This window comes from Periplaneta americana, chromosome 11 (genome assembly GCF_040183065.1).
Source record: "Periplaneta americana isolate PAMFEO1 chromosome 11, P.americana_PAMFEO1_priV1, whole genome shotgun sequence".
In the NCBI taxonomy this organism is placed as follows: domain Eukaryota; kingdom Metazoa; phylum Arthropoda; class Insecta; order Blattodea; family Blattidae; genus Periplaneta; species Periplaneta americana.
This window is the reverse complement of record NC_091127.1, coordinates 47,984,744-48,002,528: the sequence shown is the minus strand read 5'-3', so window position 1 is coordinate 48,002,528 and position 17,785 is coordinate 47,984,744. Positions and strand designations below refer to the sequence as shown.

General features: G+C 33.6%; 1 protein-coding gene across 4 annotated transcripts in view; it reads left to right on the top strand.

The window, feature by feature from the left end:
- Ten-a (tenascin accessory) overlaps positions 1–17,785 on the top strand; it is a 386,430-nt gene that overhangs the window by 85,126 nt on the left and 283,519 nt on the right. The window contains exon 1 of one of the 4 annotated variants that reach the window (XM_069839391.1): positions 14,382–14,418. The exons of the other annotated variants lie outside the window; for them this stretch is intronic. The gene's annotated coding sequence lies outside the window, so the exon portion shown is untranslated. Of the gene's footprint in view, positions 1–14,381; positions 14,419–17,785 lie in introns of those variants that run through there. 4 annotated transcript variants of the gene reach the window in all.

Sequence of the window (17,785 nt, the reverse complement as noted above, 5' to 3'; positions counted from 1 at the left end):
GAGTGTATTTAATTGTCTTATGGCCCGCTTTCCTTGACCAATCTTATTATTCATATCTTCATCACTTTTGGCCTGACTGTTGAGGATAACACCCAAATATTTGAATGACTCAGAGTTTTCTATTTGTGTATCCCCAGTATCTAAATTTACCTTGCTGCGACAACCCACAACCATGTATTTTGTTTTCTTGAAATTAATTGATAGGCCCCCTTCCTTATAAGCCTCACTCAATTTACGAAACATATAGCTGGAATCTTCTTCATCTGCCACTATCAGCACTTGATCATCAGCGAAATGTAGGCTATATAAAGTATCTTCCCCGACTGGTACACCCATCTGACCACATTTCTTCCTCCACTGTTCCAAAATTGCTTGGAGATAAATCTTGAAAAGAGTTGGAGCAAGTGAGCATCCTTGGCGTAGGCCTTTTGTAACTGCGAAGTCTTCTGATAAGCGGCTTCCTACCTTTACAACACTACTACATCCACAATATAATTTTTTAACCGCCCTTATATAGGTTTTCTTTATGTTCATTGCTTCCAAAGTTTCCCAAAGTTTACCTAAAGGTACAGTATCATACGCTTTCTGCAGATCTATAAATGTAAAATGGACCTCTCTGTCCCTCTCTACCTTCTTATCCATCAATTGTTTCAACGTGAATCCCATCAATGCACGATCTCCCAGGTCTAAAGCCATTTTGTTCTTCTAAGTCTGTATATTCTCCTTCTATTCTTTTCTTAATGACTTTTGCATATAATCTTGCCATGGTGCAGATTACACTAATACCTCTGTAATTGCTACATTCTCGTCGGTTCCCTTTCTTGTATACCGATGTTATGATTGATTTTTTCCATTCTTCAGGGGGGTTTTCGCCTTTCAAACATTTATTAAATAATTCGACCAGAACTTCAATTAGCACATCTGGAGCATTCTTTAAGAGTTCCACATTTATACCACCACGTCCTGGAGCTTTACCATTTTCCATCTTAGATAAAGTTAATTTTACCTCTGCCACAGATATTTCTTCAATTTCTTCCTCAAATTGTTCACTCCCATCTGTAGCTCCAACTTCCAGGAATTCCTTCCTTTGTTCTTTCATCAAATCTGCGTAGTAATTTTTCCACTGTTCCAGCTGAATAATATTCAATCCTGCTGTGTCTTTGTTCTGTGTTCTTAACCCTTTGACCACTTTCCATGCCTTATTAGCCCTTGTGTTACCAGTACATTTATTAACCTCTTCACATATTTTTTGCCAATACTCGTTTTTTGCCTTATTCACTAGCTTTTGGGTTTGTTTGCGCTGGTTCCTATACTCTTGTTGATCTGTATTTAATTTTGACTGCATCCATTTAGCATAAGCATCTTTTTTCTTCTTTACGGCTTGTTGGATGTCATCAGTCCACCATGGTGTCCCGTGATTATCAATAATTTTCTTCTTCTGTAGCAATGTAATATGGAAAAAGAACGTGTGAAATGAGATTGGGGAAATATTGAATGAACCAGGTATGTTCTTCATAGTTTATTTAAGTTGCAGGGCTATTTATTTTATTTCCAGGTTCAGTTCAGAACACTAGATTGGAATAATGCGCTCTAGCGATAAATTACAACACTATTTGATTATTAATTCAGGAATGCGGACAAATGAGCGACACTACAGGCCTAATAAAAATGTGAACGCGTCGAACGAACTTTTTTCTGATAATTGAGCGCCTATCTTAAGTCTCACTAAAGTTGTCCGGCATCGAGCTATTGTACCCTTAATGAAAAACATTCGTCAGAGTTACGGTAACTTTTGTAAGACCAGAAACTTGCACCTTTGTTATAGGAAGAAAGTAAGTTATACTTGTTTATACTTTCTTAGAATAAGTTTCTTAATGAGAGATTCGAAATCCCCAGGTCAAAGTATAATGTTCTCTACCCTTAATAATATCCCCCCCTTATCGTGTCTTTCAGGTCTCCTCCAGTTACCACAGCAACTTGAAACAATAACACGCGGAAATTGAAGTAAAGAAACAAACACATTACCCCATAGCTATTATTGTGCCCCGACATTACTGAAGTTGAAAGAAGTCGTATAGATGTCTGCGTATATATTACGGCGTAAAGAACTTTCGCTTCAGTTCAGTAAATTGAGGGGACTCATATTGGAAGTCTCGCTTACTAATTCGGCTACGTATTCTGAAATCGTATTATAAAAAAAGTGATCCGTAATAGACTTTCAGTTCTGTACAGTCCTACCCTATTTCCTGTGAGTCACACAAAAGCCCCATATTAGTTAGTTATTTGATTCCTTAGCACGAGTTTCATTCTACTTCACTCCCCTCCCGCTTCAGGGATCCTCTCTGCCTTCGCTTCTTTACAACACACACACATACACACAATCCTCCCGTAGCAACACCCTTCCTCCGGTACCTCCCCTTTTTCCAATAAGCTAGGGGTTATACAGATAGGGATGCAATAGCCTAGCGTACACAATTTTGGTTCTGTGAAGTTGCTAGGTTTCAGCTACGAGGTGAATCTATACAAGATATGGGAGAGGTCAGTACACAGAGATGAGTCCACAATGTGACTAGAAAGTTATTGGTTGTTCCCTCTCTTTCTGACTCTCTCTCCACCTCTGCCATTAAACGTACGGGAAGAGGGAGGAAATTGTTACAGAGGGGTTAGGGTTAAATATATAGTAGTGGTTCCTTTCCAACGTGTCCACGCACACATACTGTACGTATACCGAACCTTTCAGACTTCATTGTGGGAGTTTTATTGGATACTATAGATAGGATTCTGGGCGGATACGGATATCGGAGGGTGTATCTGCGGATATCTACGTCAAAATGAGATTTTAGCCTTTATTCTCTGAAAGGAAGCAAACTTGACAGATCCTGGTAGTGTGTTTTGTTCTGACATCTTTTATTCTGCTTCCCTTTCGGTTTCAATTTCTAAATGGTTGCTTTGTCTTCAAGAAGTTTGGATGTGCTTGTGACGCCAAGATCTCGATTTATCTAATTCTCTGATAAATTCAGACGGTAGCTTGGAAGAACAATTCAGAAGTGGAGCCCAGAACACCTTCCAAAACATTAATAATAATAATAATAATAATAATAATAATAATAATAATAATAATAATAATTCTTTATTTATACTGGCAGAGTTAAGGCCATAGGGCCTTCTCTTACACTCTACCAGGTCACAAAGTATTCAAGCAGTTAAAATTTAACAAAAAAGTTACAGAACAGAATACTGACATATTACAAAGAGAAATAATAATAGCATAATAAAATCGACACTAAACAACATGAAAATAATACCATAATAGAAATAAAATAAAGTAAAATACATTGGAATATAGCAAAAGCAACTCATTTAGCACAAATGGTTAATGCGGAAAACGTAAGAAATAATATAACAAAATAGAATATAATAAAATAATAAAAAAGAAACAAAGAAAGAAAATTAAATAAAATTCACAATAAAAGGCTATGATAATAAATTCGTCAGCTGATAAAGGGAACAAAAAGGGGAAAGGAAAGAAAAGAAATATATAGCCTATATTTTTACATAACTATCGCAGAGAAAAGGGCTTATAACTGAAAGGAATCTGAGTTGAAAAAGTGCAATTTTAATTTATTTTTGAAACTAGACAATGTCGGACAGTCTCTGACATGTTGTGGTAGAGAGTTCCAGAGATGAGCTGCAGAGACGGTGAAAGATGAAGAGTAAAAGGATGTTCTGTGTTTAGGAATGGAATGGAAAGTGTGATATGGTATTGTGAGCGAGTATTATTTTACTCGAATTTTTAAGTATTTATAATGAGTTTTTTTAAAACTGAATTAAAACTATTAAATTCCTTCTTTTCAGTCATAAGCCAAAAACAATATTATTTTATTTCAACAGAAAAATATCTCTCTTCTTTAAGAATTATGTAGAATATTAACTTAAATTAAAATTGAATAATGTGATCCAAAAACTCCTCAGTTGTTTTGGTCATTTTTTAATGATTTATACAGAAATATGATTTTTCTTGAGACCCATATCAGTAGGCTACTTTTTAAGCTTCTTTCTTTCAAAAAACAACACCAATCCTTATCTAAAAGTTTATGTTAATGTTCATGTCACTTGAAAACTCGCTCAGTCTATAGACAGGTGGATAAAAAAAAACTTGCCCAGCCCTTTGATAAAAATGGACTGAACGTCTTTTTTGGGATCCACTCTCTTCAATTCTATTATTTTACTTATAAGAGGACCTTCTACAATATCAGACCAAAAACAGCAAGCTGTAACTGAATTCAGTATTTAGATCAATGTCTAATATAAACTGCATGTTGTACTGTCTTTTGAATATTTGTAAAGAATTTGGCACAATGTCTACAAAGCGTAATTAGATATCATAAACAATAATAATAATAATAATAATAATAATAATAATAATTATTATTATTATTATTATTATTGTTGTTATTATTACTATTATTATTATTAAAGGTTTATTGTACTTAGGCCTACTACTACTGTTCTCTCAACGATATCTGAGGATGACCCATAATACGTCGAAACATGTAAACCAGATACAATAGAATTTAACACAAGAAAATCATATAATACATATTCCGTATTAATTTTTACTGCAGCATTGTTGTTTCTAAAAGTTTTTTGGGAATATCCATGAAAGATTCTTTTATTCATTCAATTCTGTGAAATAATATGCACTTACTGGTATTGACTCTGCACTTCCCATTACTGCTTTCCTCTGAAGTTCTATGAAGAATGAGGTTCCAGGAATTTAATCGAAGTTGCTGACGTACTAATTGTCCTCCAACTCTTAATAAGATGACTAATGTTAACAAATATTCTTTACGTGCAGCTGTGTGGTGAGATCTTGAAATTCTAGAACCGTTTTTGTCTTTCCTTTTACAAATTTTCTGCCACAAGTACCGCAGAATTAGCAATTACATAGTCCAGTTTCCTATTTTATACAATTTTGTTAAGATTAATTTGCAATTGAAAAAGTTAGTGTTAATGCAATAATGGGGTAATAAAACCTTTTCTTATAATTAGTCTATACGTTATCCTACAAGATTTATGCGGCTTTAAAATCAACATGGAGAAAGCAAACATATGCGCATTGTTTTACTCGTAAAGATAAAGGGTACTTGAGACCTAACATATTTAAAAAAGTAATTGTATTTTAGAACTCTGTGTCATATTCAGTTATTTAGAAAGTAGTGTTTCCAACAACTGTGGTAATAATTTAAAGCATAGAATTAACGATTGTCATAAACATTATCAGATGAATTCTAAAGAGAAAAATAAAGGAAGATGAAGTTCCAGTGGTGGCTCTGTGGTCTAGATCATCAGTCCGTTACGCAGGTGGTCTGGATTTTAATTCTGGTTAAGCCTTAATTTTTCTGAAGAATAATCCATACTGATATTTTTTATTGCGGAATGTAATATAATATAATATAATATAATATAATATAATATAATATAATATAATATAATATAATATAATATAATATAATATAATGTAATACAACATAATATAATATAATATAATATAATATAATATAATATAATATAATATAATATAATATAATATAATATTCTCATTCATCATTCATGCATTCAATCGACCTGGTTGGCAAGTTGGTATAGCGCTGGCCTTCTATGCCCACGGTTGCGGGTTCGATCCCGGGCCAGGTCGATGGCATTTAAGTGTGCTTAAATGCGACAGGCTCATGTCAGTAGATTTACTGGCATGTAAAAGAACTCCTGCGGGACAAAATTCCGGCACATCCGGCGACGCTGATATAACCTCTGCAGTTGCGAGCGTCGTTAAATAAAAACATAACATTTCATACATTCATAGTGTTCTGCGCAAGTACAGGTTTGTCACTGCAAACCAAGCATTCTATTTTTTTTCATGTTTCCTTTTTTCCGCCTTCCTCTTAGTCTGCGCATATTATCCATATATGTCTTAATGTTGTCTATTACCTGACATCTTCTTCTATTCCTGACTTTTCTTCCGTTGACCATCCCTTCCAATGCATCCTTCAGTAGGCAGTCCTTTTTTAGCCAGTGGCCCAGTCAATTCCTTTTCCTCTTTTTGATCAGTTTCAGCATTATTCTTTCTTCACCCACTCTTTCTAGCACAGCTTCATTTCTTATTCTGTCTCTCTATTTCACGCGCTCCATTCTTCTCCAGATCCACATTTCGAATGCTTCTATCGTTTCTCTTCACTTCGTCGTAATGTCGGCGTTTCTGCCACATACAATTCCACACTCCACACAAAACATTTCCCTAGTCTGTTCCTCATAATGTGATACGATAGAATATAATACAATACAATGCAATAGAACACAACATGGGTAACACATTATAATGTAATACTCCTATAATATAATATACTATAATATAATATAATATAATATAATATAATATAATATAATATAATATAATATTAATATTAATATATTTTTAATCTAGAGTTTCTTCATGTTTGTATGAAACTTCTTGGTTGCTTCTGTTGCAGAGTTCGCTATTACGAGTACATTTTTATTATTATTATTATTATTATTATTATTATTATTATTGTTGTTGTTATTATTTAGTCAACTGTCCGAAAACAGGTCTGAACCTCACATGTGATACGAAGAACACACCTCTTATGAGGCAACTAGGCCAGGAGATAATGGAGTAGGGTGGCCACCTTCTTTCCCCCTCCATTGCATACATCGCCGACTAGCTATTATTATTATTATTATTATTATTATTATTATTATTATTATTATTATTGTTATTATTATTCGTATTAGTAGTTTCTTATTATCATTCGTGTTATTATTATTATTATTATTATTATTATTATTATCATAATACGAGGTAAAAATGATAAATAGAGACTTAGATAAAGATTGCTTTGTGATTCTGCGTTAATAATTGTTCTGGAAGACTAAAGGGAGCGATAAAATCTTCCGTGATGACAGACTAATTTGGTGATCGATCGCAGAACATCTCGGACACAAATGCAAATGTATTATCATATTCCTCCAGTATTCTCGGGTTTAGAACAATAATTGCATGTCTTACAAGGGACTCCTTTGAGAAGAGTAATACAGCCTGTCGCCAAAAACTCCTCATTACCCCTCTGTGATAAATTGAATAGCTGCTTGCTCACATTTTCAACTCCACTGCGCCCACAAACAACCTCCTCAAGTATTTACCTAGAACTCTGAGTCACTTTGCAAACAGAATACATCTGGATGAGTTCTTTAGCGAGATATCCGGGCAGACTGCACGAAGTCATGCATTATTTTTATTTTAAAAAATGTTGAAAAAATCTCTTGTTTTAAGATTTAGAACAAAAAAAAAATAGTGAGTTTTCACGTTGTTGTTCTCTCAAGCTTCTACTCCTGCCGACAGAATTATTTAAATATACCTAAAGTATAACCAATTAGTAATACTTAGCTGTCAGGAATTTTAATGCGTTTTACAATAAATTACACTTTTATGCACAGAGTGGATTCCATTTGCATCTGCCTACAGTATTCTGCGTAGAATTTGATAATATAATTCTATATGCACTCCAAGTGGAAGTTGTAGTGGAAATAGACGAAAAAATCTCTTGTTTTAAGATTTAGAACAAAAAAAAATAGCGAGTTTTCACTATGTTGTTCTCTCAAGCTTCTACTCCTGCCGACAGAATTATTTAAATATACCTAAAGTATAACCAATTAGTAATACTTAGCTGTCAGGAATTTTAATGCGTTTTACAATAAATTACACTTTTATGCACAGAGTGGATTCCATTTGCATCTGCCTACAGTATTCTGCGTAGAATTTGATAATATAATTCTATATGCACTCCAAGTGGAAGTTGTAGTGGAAATAGACGAAAAAATCTCTTGTTTTAAGATTTAGAACAAAAAAAAATAGCGAGTTTTCACTATGTTGTTCTCTCAAGCTTCTACTCCTGCCGACAGAATTATTTAAATATACCTAAAGTATAACCAATTAGTAATACTTAGCTGTCAGGAATTTTAATGCGTTTTACAATAAATTACACTTTTATGCACAGAGTGGATTCCATTTGCATCTGCCTACAGTATTCTGCGTAGAATTTGATAATATAATTCTATATGCACTCCAAGTGGAAGTTGTAGTGGAAATAGACGATGCTGAAGCATATTCTGTGACTATATCCACGTTTCTTCTCATGATTTTTTCATAATTATCCACAATCAACCATGTGCCGGTGAAGGAGTGTGCATATATCTAATCCCTATCCATTTCACTTGTGAAATTCGGGTTCCGCATGTTGCGAACAGATGGCAGGACTATGACTCATTTTCAAGTTGCACACCACATCGGCGGGTCATGCTGTGCATGATAACGGAAAACTATTGTAACATTATAATCTTTACACGCATCGAGCTTCACGGGTCTTCCTGGGCGAACTGTCCGCGGAGGAAACGTCTAGAGTTTGTAACAAACATAATGATGATGATTATGACGATTATGATTATTATGATGGCCTTAATAATAATAATAATAATAATAATAATAATAATAATAATAATAATAATATATTCATTCTTTCATTTAGTGTTCTGCCCGAGGGCAGGTCTTTCACTGCAAACCCAGCTTTCTCCAATCTTTCTTATTTTCTGCCTTCCTCTTAGTCTCCTCATATGATCCATATATCTTAATGTCGTCTATGATCTGATATATTCTTCTACCCCAAACTCTTCTCCCGTTCACCAATTCTTCCAGTGCATCCTTCAGTAGGCAGTTTCTTCCCAGCCAGTGACCCAACCAATTCTTTTTCCTCTTCCTGATCAGTTTTAGCATCATTCTTTCACCTCCCACTCTTTCCAACACAGCTTCGTTTCTTATTCTGTCTGTTCACTTCACACGTTCCATTCTCCTCCATATCCACATTTCAAATGCTTCTATAATAGCTAGAAAAATGTGCAAAGAAATTGTAAATTTACAAAAATTCTAGCACTCTCCTGAAAGAGGATTCAGTAATTAAAAGAATTGCATAGATAAATTGCAATAAATAACCTCTTAAAATTTAATAATCACTAGTAACAAAGTGATTCCATACTGTACATTTTAAAATTTGAAACTCTTTGAGTTAAGTAGATTAGAGTACTTCTTTATTAATTTGTTATACATTCTAGAGCCAGTATTACTACTATGATTAAAAGCAGTTCTCGGGTCCAGACAAACGTATTTTATCCATGCCTTTGGTTTTGTGTTTGTGAGTATATTATTTGAAATACGAGTACCGGTATGTGTGATTTTATGCGTAAAATATAATACTACATTGGTATAAATTTGATGTATTTTCAGAACTTTATTTCCTTTAGACAATTTTTCGGTGGGAAAATCAATAGCTTTCTTTGCACATAGGCTATTTTAATTAGGCTATTCTTCTCTGTAATAAATCTAGTGGAATAAAGGTAGTTTTATAAATACTACCTCATCCTAATATTCCATATGTGGTTACAGACTGAAATAAGGCAATGTAAACTGCACGTAGTACGTCTATTGGTAGTAAGTAATTTTGCAACTGAATAAAATAATACATAATTTTTCGTAATTTGTTACGATAGTTGATATGCTTGTCTCGTTTCAGATGTTTATCCATTATGATCGCTAAATATTTAACTTCGGAGGATTAATTTATAATTTGGCAATTACAGCTAATTACACAAAAACCCGAATTGTGTAGTTTAATATTTAGGGGGGAATTAGGCAATTTATAATAGTTACTAGTTCATGAAAAAGGAATGAATATAGTTTTAGCAGTGTTAATAGGAAGAATATCCTAATCAAACTATGAAAATAGTAGAATTATTAATCATTTGTAGATCAGATAATAAAACGCTGTTTTACGGTGACTGTCGACCGGGGCTCGAATCTCGGCGAATTCACAGCTGTGTTTGTGGTGGACAAAGCCAAGTTTCGTGGGTATTTTCTCGAGTTTCTCCCGTTTCTTTCCACCATCCCATCATCACTCCCCATTTCAATATTCATTATGATAATTATTACAGTAGCATTATCAAAAAAAAAGTCTGCATGATATATTTAGTATTGCAATTGATGTACATATGGTATCAGCCTGAGGAGGTCTTAGTACGCTTCTGGGAGAGATGAAGGGCACTGTAGTGACACTCCATTGCAACCTTAAAGACGTGCAGGCTGCATCGACAGATGGCGCTACATGGCTGAGTCACAATATCTACAAGAACGCACATTTTGGTACGATAGAGTCAGTTTCTGATTTGAGGAAGGTGGGATATGATGGTAGGAACTGGATTCATCTTGTTCAGGATAGGGACCCATGGCGGGCTTATGTGAGGTCGGCAATGAACCTCCGGGTTTCTTAAAAAAAAAGCCATAAGTAAGTGAGAAAGTAAGTACATCACATTTCAGTACTTACTCTTATTTCTCTTGATCATACACAAAAAATGTTTTTTTTTCTCTAGTTTTCAACTGCCATAGCCTATATCAGAGACAATGTTCTCCATCATTGAAAGATATCTCTGTACTTCCACCGAAGTGACTGGAGCATACTTAAAACGCGCTGTTGTGAATGGGCTTATATCAAAACAACAGCGTAAACCAATGCGCCACCTCAAATATAATCCTCCCATCTATGTCCCGAAAGTCTTTTTCCCTCCGGCCTCCCATTAACACTCTATATGCATTTCTGCATTCGCCCATACGTGCTACATGCCCTGTCCATCTCAAACGACTAGATTTAATATTCCTAATTAGTCATTTGAAGAATACAATGGATGCAGTTCTGCGTTGTGTAACCTTCTCCATTCTCCTGTAATTTCATCCCTCTTAGCCCCAAATATGTTTAAGCATCTTGTTCTCAACACCCTTAACCTCTGTTCCTCTCTCAAATTGAGAGTCCAAGTTTCATAACCACGTTTATTAAATAACCACTATTATTACTATTTTGATCATTTTAGCGTCTATTTTCGTAATTTTTAAATGCCTATTTTTATTATTTTACTATTTCCTGAATATTAAGTGCCTATTTGTTAATGGGACTAAGTGGTCAGTGAACGTTAGTGATTCAAGAAAATAAATAAGTTGTCAACTATGGAAGAGTTCAAATTAATGTAAATAATGTTCGGACAATTAATAAGAAATTGAGAGAAGTGATTGTTTAGTTGATTAGTAAGAGTAAGATAGATAACTGGGAAATGGAGGGATAAGTAGAAAAAGAAGGGAGGGAAACAGAAGTGATAGAAAAGTGATCAGGGTCATTTATATGCAATAGCCGGATGTTTAAAAAAGCGTAAGCAGAATATTATGTATCCAAGGGAGTGACGGCAGTATGTACAGAAATGTGAAGGGCCAATACGATCAATGTAAGCTGGTGGAATAAATATATCATATAATATCATATATCATATCATATATTATATCATGTTATACATCATATCATGTCATATATATCACATATAATATCATATCATATAATATCATATTATATCATATATTATATCATATCATATCATGTCATGTCATATCATATATCATATCACATATCATATCATATATCATATCATATCATATCATATCATATCATATCATATCATGTCATATAATATATCAGATCATATCATACATCATATCATGTCATATATCATATATCATATATCATATCATATCATGTTATACATCATATCATGTCATATATATCATATCATATATTATATCATATCATGTCGTATAATATATCATGTTATACATCATATCATGTCATATATATCATATATAATATCATATCATATGTTATATCATATCATGTCGTATAATATATCATGTCATACATCATATCATGTCATATATCATATCATACATCATATCATATATCATATCATATATCATATCATACATAATAGATTAATAAATAACTATAGAAACAGTTTCATACAATTTGTAAATTCAATAGACTTTGAGAAACTAAATCATGTATAGGTAACGAAAGGACATGTTAGGCTAGACTAAGTATTTAATAATGATTTTTAGTTAAATGTTTAGATAGGCATGTAGTGTTACCCACGAGTAACAGAGCATGCCGATTATGTGTACTAAATTTAAAAAAAATCATATCATACATATCATATCACATATATATCATGTCATATCATATATATCATGTCATATCATATATATCATATCATGTCATATATCATATAATATATCATATCATATCATATCATGTCATACATCATATCATGTCATATATCATATCATATATCATATCATATCATATCATGTCATACATCATATCATGTCATATAGCATATCATATATCATATCATATCATGTCATATAGCATATCATATATCATATCATGTCATATATCATATCATATATCATATCATATCATATCATATCATATCTGTCATACATCATATCATGTCATATAGCATATCATACATCATATCATGTCATATATCATATCATGTCATACATCATATCATGTCATATATCATATCATGTCATATATCATATCATATCATGTCATACATCATATCATGTCATATATCACATCATATCATGTCATACATCATATCATGTCATATAGCATATCATATATCATATCATGTCATATATCATATCATATATCATATCATATCATATCATGTCATACATCATATCATGTCATATAGCATATCATACATCATATCATGTCATATATCATATCATGTCATACATCATATCATGTCATATATCATATCATAACATATCATATACCATATCATATCTTATCATATCATGTCATACATCATATCATGTCATATATCATATCGTGTATTATATCATGTCACATATCATATCATGTATCACATAGCCTATATCATATCATATCATATCATATCATATCATATTATGTGTCATATCATATCATAAGTGCCTATTTCCCTATCTATTTTAGCCAAAATAAATGCTTGAACTTCCGGGCTCTAGTAATGAAAATGATTTACTTTATTGTTGGTTTAAGGAAAACTCCAGATAGGGATGCACATGAGCCATTCAGAAAAGCATAGCGGAATAAATAGAAATGATTAATTAGCACTGATAAATAGATTGAGTATTTTATGAGGGAAGTGACGGACGGGCACAGCACTTCTTCCTGAATACATATGAGTTTTTCATTAGTCGTTATACATTTCAGACGAGCATAAATGTCAACGTGGAGTCATTTCAACGACACTGGTGATAAAATAGAAGATAGACATCCGCGTCTAGACGGGATTTGAAATGACAGTGATTTCCACTTAGCTTCAAAACTGCGCCCTAACCGTTGCTTACGCCAGCATTAAACAGTAATCAAAATAGAGAACTTTTGAAGGATTCACGGAACTTGTGAATGCGAACGAAGCAACCGCCGTAGCCGCTTTATCACGACATCGGGTTGAGACAACATGTAAACAGGACGGAAGAAGATAGAGTTCCTAAATTCACATTTAATTACAAACCAACAGGAACAAGAGCGGAGAGATCAGTGTAATCTCAACCTCGGAGCAGCTTCCACGTGGAATGGAAGAAGTCGTCGTCTGTAGTTACGGAGCAGGATTGGATTTTCAGTGCCGCGTCGCAGCGCACAAGTTTTAAACACGGGATGTATTACAGTTGTCTCGCCGAGATTCAAATAATACCTTGTTAAGCAAAGTGAATGCGATGGGATCTTATTGCTCTCTCCACTCCCAGACAAGAGACAGTCTCGACTCCTTTCCCTGTATGTTTTTATGCATTCTCGACATGACGGGGCGCGGCTGGGACCAAATTTGGAAAGTAAACATGAGCAGACAGGCTTTATATTCCCTTCAGATTGGAATTTCAGATTTACCAAAATTGAAACATATGATATGAGATCTTCTGTGTGTTGAAATCAAATCACATTTCCATTTTCCAACCCCCCTCCTCCTCACTCTCCTAACCTCTCTTTCCCTCTCGATTCATCCTACCTTTAATTTCAACCCCCTCATATTTTATTGAGGCTTTGACTATACCCTGTTGCGCTTATACAAAATTTTGCAGTAGGGTTGTGTGAGAAGAAGGAAAAGCTCCTAGCTAGGGATGAGATGCTGTGGTGTATACTGAGACACAGAATAGGGAGAACTGGTCCAGAAAACCTAACCCTCATTCCATCTCCCTTCATCCCTCTCTTTCTCTCTCCCCAACTCTTCTATATAACCACTTTCATCTCCCCCTTGCCCTGCCTCCTCGCATTCATCCCCCTGTCACCAACCCCTAACTAAACATGCTCCTGTTGGAGGGCGCACGATGCACAGTGAGGGTTGATCTCTCTGTTGGACCAGCCAACCCCTGCCAGTTCGCTCGAGATTTTGGTGCAGTTCGGTTGGATGCTGGTAACTCTTAAGGTGATTCAGTGAGTCAGTGAGTGTGTGTGTGTGTGTGGGGCATACGCACGGGTGAAACAAGACTTGTTTCAATATTTAAATTTTCCGAGTTACAGAGTTCGTCGAACTGAGAAACAACTTTCATCAACGTGAACTTCAAACGTTGTTCATCAACGCATTCTTTTTTTTTTAACAGAAAAGTTGAATTCGACGTTCGTCTTCGTAGCCGCCATATTTGTCGCTAGGATTTTCGACAATTAAAATTACGATTCCGTATATATATTTTTTTCTGTGATCTAATCTTCATATATAATTTGTTTAGAAAACACATCTTCCTTGTAATGACAGATAAGCTTGTATTATTTCCTCGTCGTTAGAATTCTATTATACTTCAAATTTCATTGAAATCATTCCTAGAATTATATTTTACTCAAACTATAACAAAATTATTATGATTTTAATATAAAATACATTCAAGTTTTATTTTTTAAAAACTTAAAAAAATCTATATAATTTTTATTTAAACGCCAGTCTGTTTCCTGGTCCACGTTTTAAAACTGTTTGTGTTTCTTTTTCACATAATTGTAAATGTAAGTCGTTTATTATTGTCGCCTGTTGAACAATACGGTACTTGTTAGATCTCAATATCATTGTATTTATTGTTGAATATCTTTCTTTGCATCATCAAACACATTTCAGAATATCGTCTTTAAGGCATTTGTCATCATTATTGTTTCTACTCTTTAAAGTATTCGAAATTTGAATTCCAGTATCTTCATTTTGTAACTGAGTGCTGAAGAAATCCCGCCGTGTGGTTAGGTTATGGCGTTATATCAAGAAGTCTCACATTCGATTCTTGCTAGGTACCACGAATGTATAAAGAATTTTCGTCCGATAGGTTTTCTCGAAGAGCGATGTTTTCCTTGACATCCATGTTTCAGCATGAATTCATTTTCCCACTAATGCACTAATGCAAGTGCCTTAAAATAAGAAAATTACTAATAAGTAAACGAATTTGAAAGGAAGCTGTAGTTGATTTTATATTAATTTTTCATAAAGTTACATTTTTAAAGTAAAGTAATACTGTATTTGCTTGCGTAATTTGCGCACTTTTTAATTTATTTCGGGTGTTTGAAAAATTGGGGTGCGTAAAATATGCGAATTTTTTAAATTAGACTTCTTGATCTGGGTTTTATTCAAGTATATAGTAATTAAGAATACCGTACTTTTGTCACCTAAGACTACTGGTAATCTTGAATTATAAATAATAATTAAATTGGGTATATGACAATCATAATGAATGCAAATTACGTAGCAGACGTAGCATTCTCAATAAATTGAGCACATTGTACGAGTTTATAGGCCTGTAGGTGGTTGATCGATGCATTCTTCATGTAACGGTGACAACTGCACGATACCTGTTAAACAGTAAAACTTGTCACAGTCACTGCCCTTAGGGGTAATTTATAAGGACAAGCATCAGTGTTGAAGTAACGTTATTTTGGGTTTCTTTGTGAAGCAGGTAGTTGAGTTGGGTACTGGTCGATCAACAATGCCGTGGAATGGAAATATTGGCAATGGAATTTAGGAAAGGAAAATACACGGAGCAAAATTAAAGTTCTAAATAATCCTTTAAAATTTAGGGCGCGTAAAATACGCGGTGGAGCAAAGTACGCGAGCAAATACGGTATGTACCGGCATATAAAATAAATTTAACATTAGTATTAATTTCTAAAGCAATAGTAGTAGTAGTAATAATAATAATAATAATAATAATAATAATAATAATAATAATGTATTACGATGTGAAATATGACTTCTTCATTATCTTTAGCTGGTGTTACGGTTTTTGATCCCTTTAACCGTATTGTGAAATTAACATCTAGTAGACCAATATCTTAAAAACATCCCTTTGCTTTCTTCTTTATTTCCTAACGGGTAAGAGAAATTGAAGAAAGTCAAGACTGTGTCTTCATGAATGATTAATTTTACCTGTAACTCTGTAAGGTTGCGAAACGTGCAATCGTAATAGTGATTTAGATTTAAAAGAAAGGTATTTTTGGCCATAATGTTATGAGAGAAGTGTTTAGAGTGATTATATTGTAATTTTGAAAAATAAACAATAGGTTTATCATATCGGAATGTCATAACAACTTAGTTTACGAAAATTTACCCGGACAACTGAGGTGAATGGACCTTGTTACCAGAAAGTTCATAAGGAATAAACATTAAATATGAGTTTGTAGAGACTAAAACAGGAAAGAAGACCTTAAGGAAGACTTCATTTAAAATATATAGCGAGAATTTACAAACTGATTTCAAAATTCTCCAAATTACTAGTAAGAGAACTATTTTACAGGACGAACTAGGAAGCTAGACGTTTTCATAATTTCTAATATTGTGTAGTAGTAATGATGATAATGACGATAATAATACTCATAATAATATTTTTCAATAGAAAGTACCGATATTTACAAAAGACAGCGAAAGACAGACAAATAATTGAATTAATATTTATTCACAACATTTTAAAATCTAGAATCGACACCAATTATAACCTGCTTTTCTTAACCGTTAAGCGGTCGCGCGGGGTGTTGTCAACACCACAATCACCTAGAGTATACGGAGCTGTTAACTACATATTTACTAAACCTATACTCCTGAAACTTTCAGTACCTTTCTTAGAATTGGTAAGGCAACAATAAAGGCTGGTCCACAATAAACCGGGAACGGAAACAACAAGAACGGAAATATTGTTAAAATAAATGTATTTAAATGTGAGCATTCACAATTAATTTTCACGTTCCCGTTCCCGGGCTCCGGTAAGCTTCTCGTTAATTGTAAATGCTCATATTAAAATACATTTATTTTAACAATATTTCTGTTCTCGTTCTCGTTGTCGTTTCCGTTCCCGGTTTATTATGTACCAGCTTTAATCGTAAACATGTTTGAAATCGGAATACGCATACTCGAGATAATAACGGTTTAAGTGGTATGGGGTGACGCCAACATCCCGCGCTCCTATTGTAAATAGTGACAGTGACTAAACTGAACATATTTGTGTAACAAATAATAACAATGGATGTTAAATAGTGACTGCGCACAGATAAATCAAGAAAGTGTCTGGAAAGAAAGATAAAAATTAAATTGTGATTAGGAGTGAACAGATTTTCGAATATCACATGAGAACCAATATAGAAATATTATCATTATTGTACATTAATTGCAGCATTGTGATAGGTATTAAAATATTTCATATAGTTGTATAAATAAAAAAGTGCGATATTTTAATTGTTCACTAAAAAAAATGCTCATAAGTAACACCACAAACGATTCTTAATGTTAGAAAGATGGACGCGAATGCTTAAGGGTTAAATTTTCATTGCTG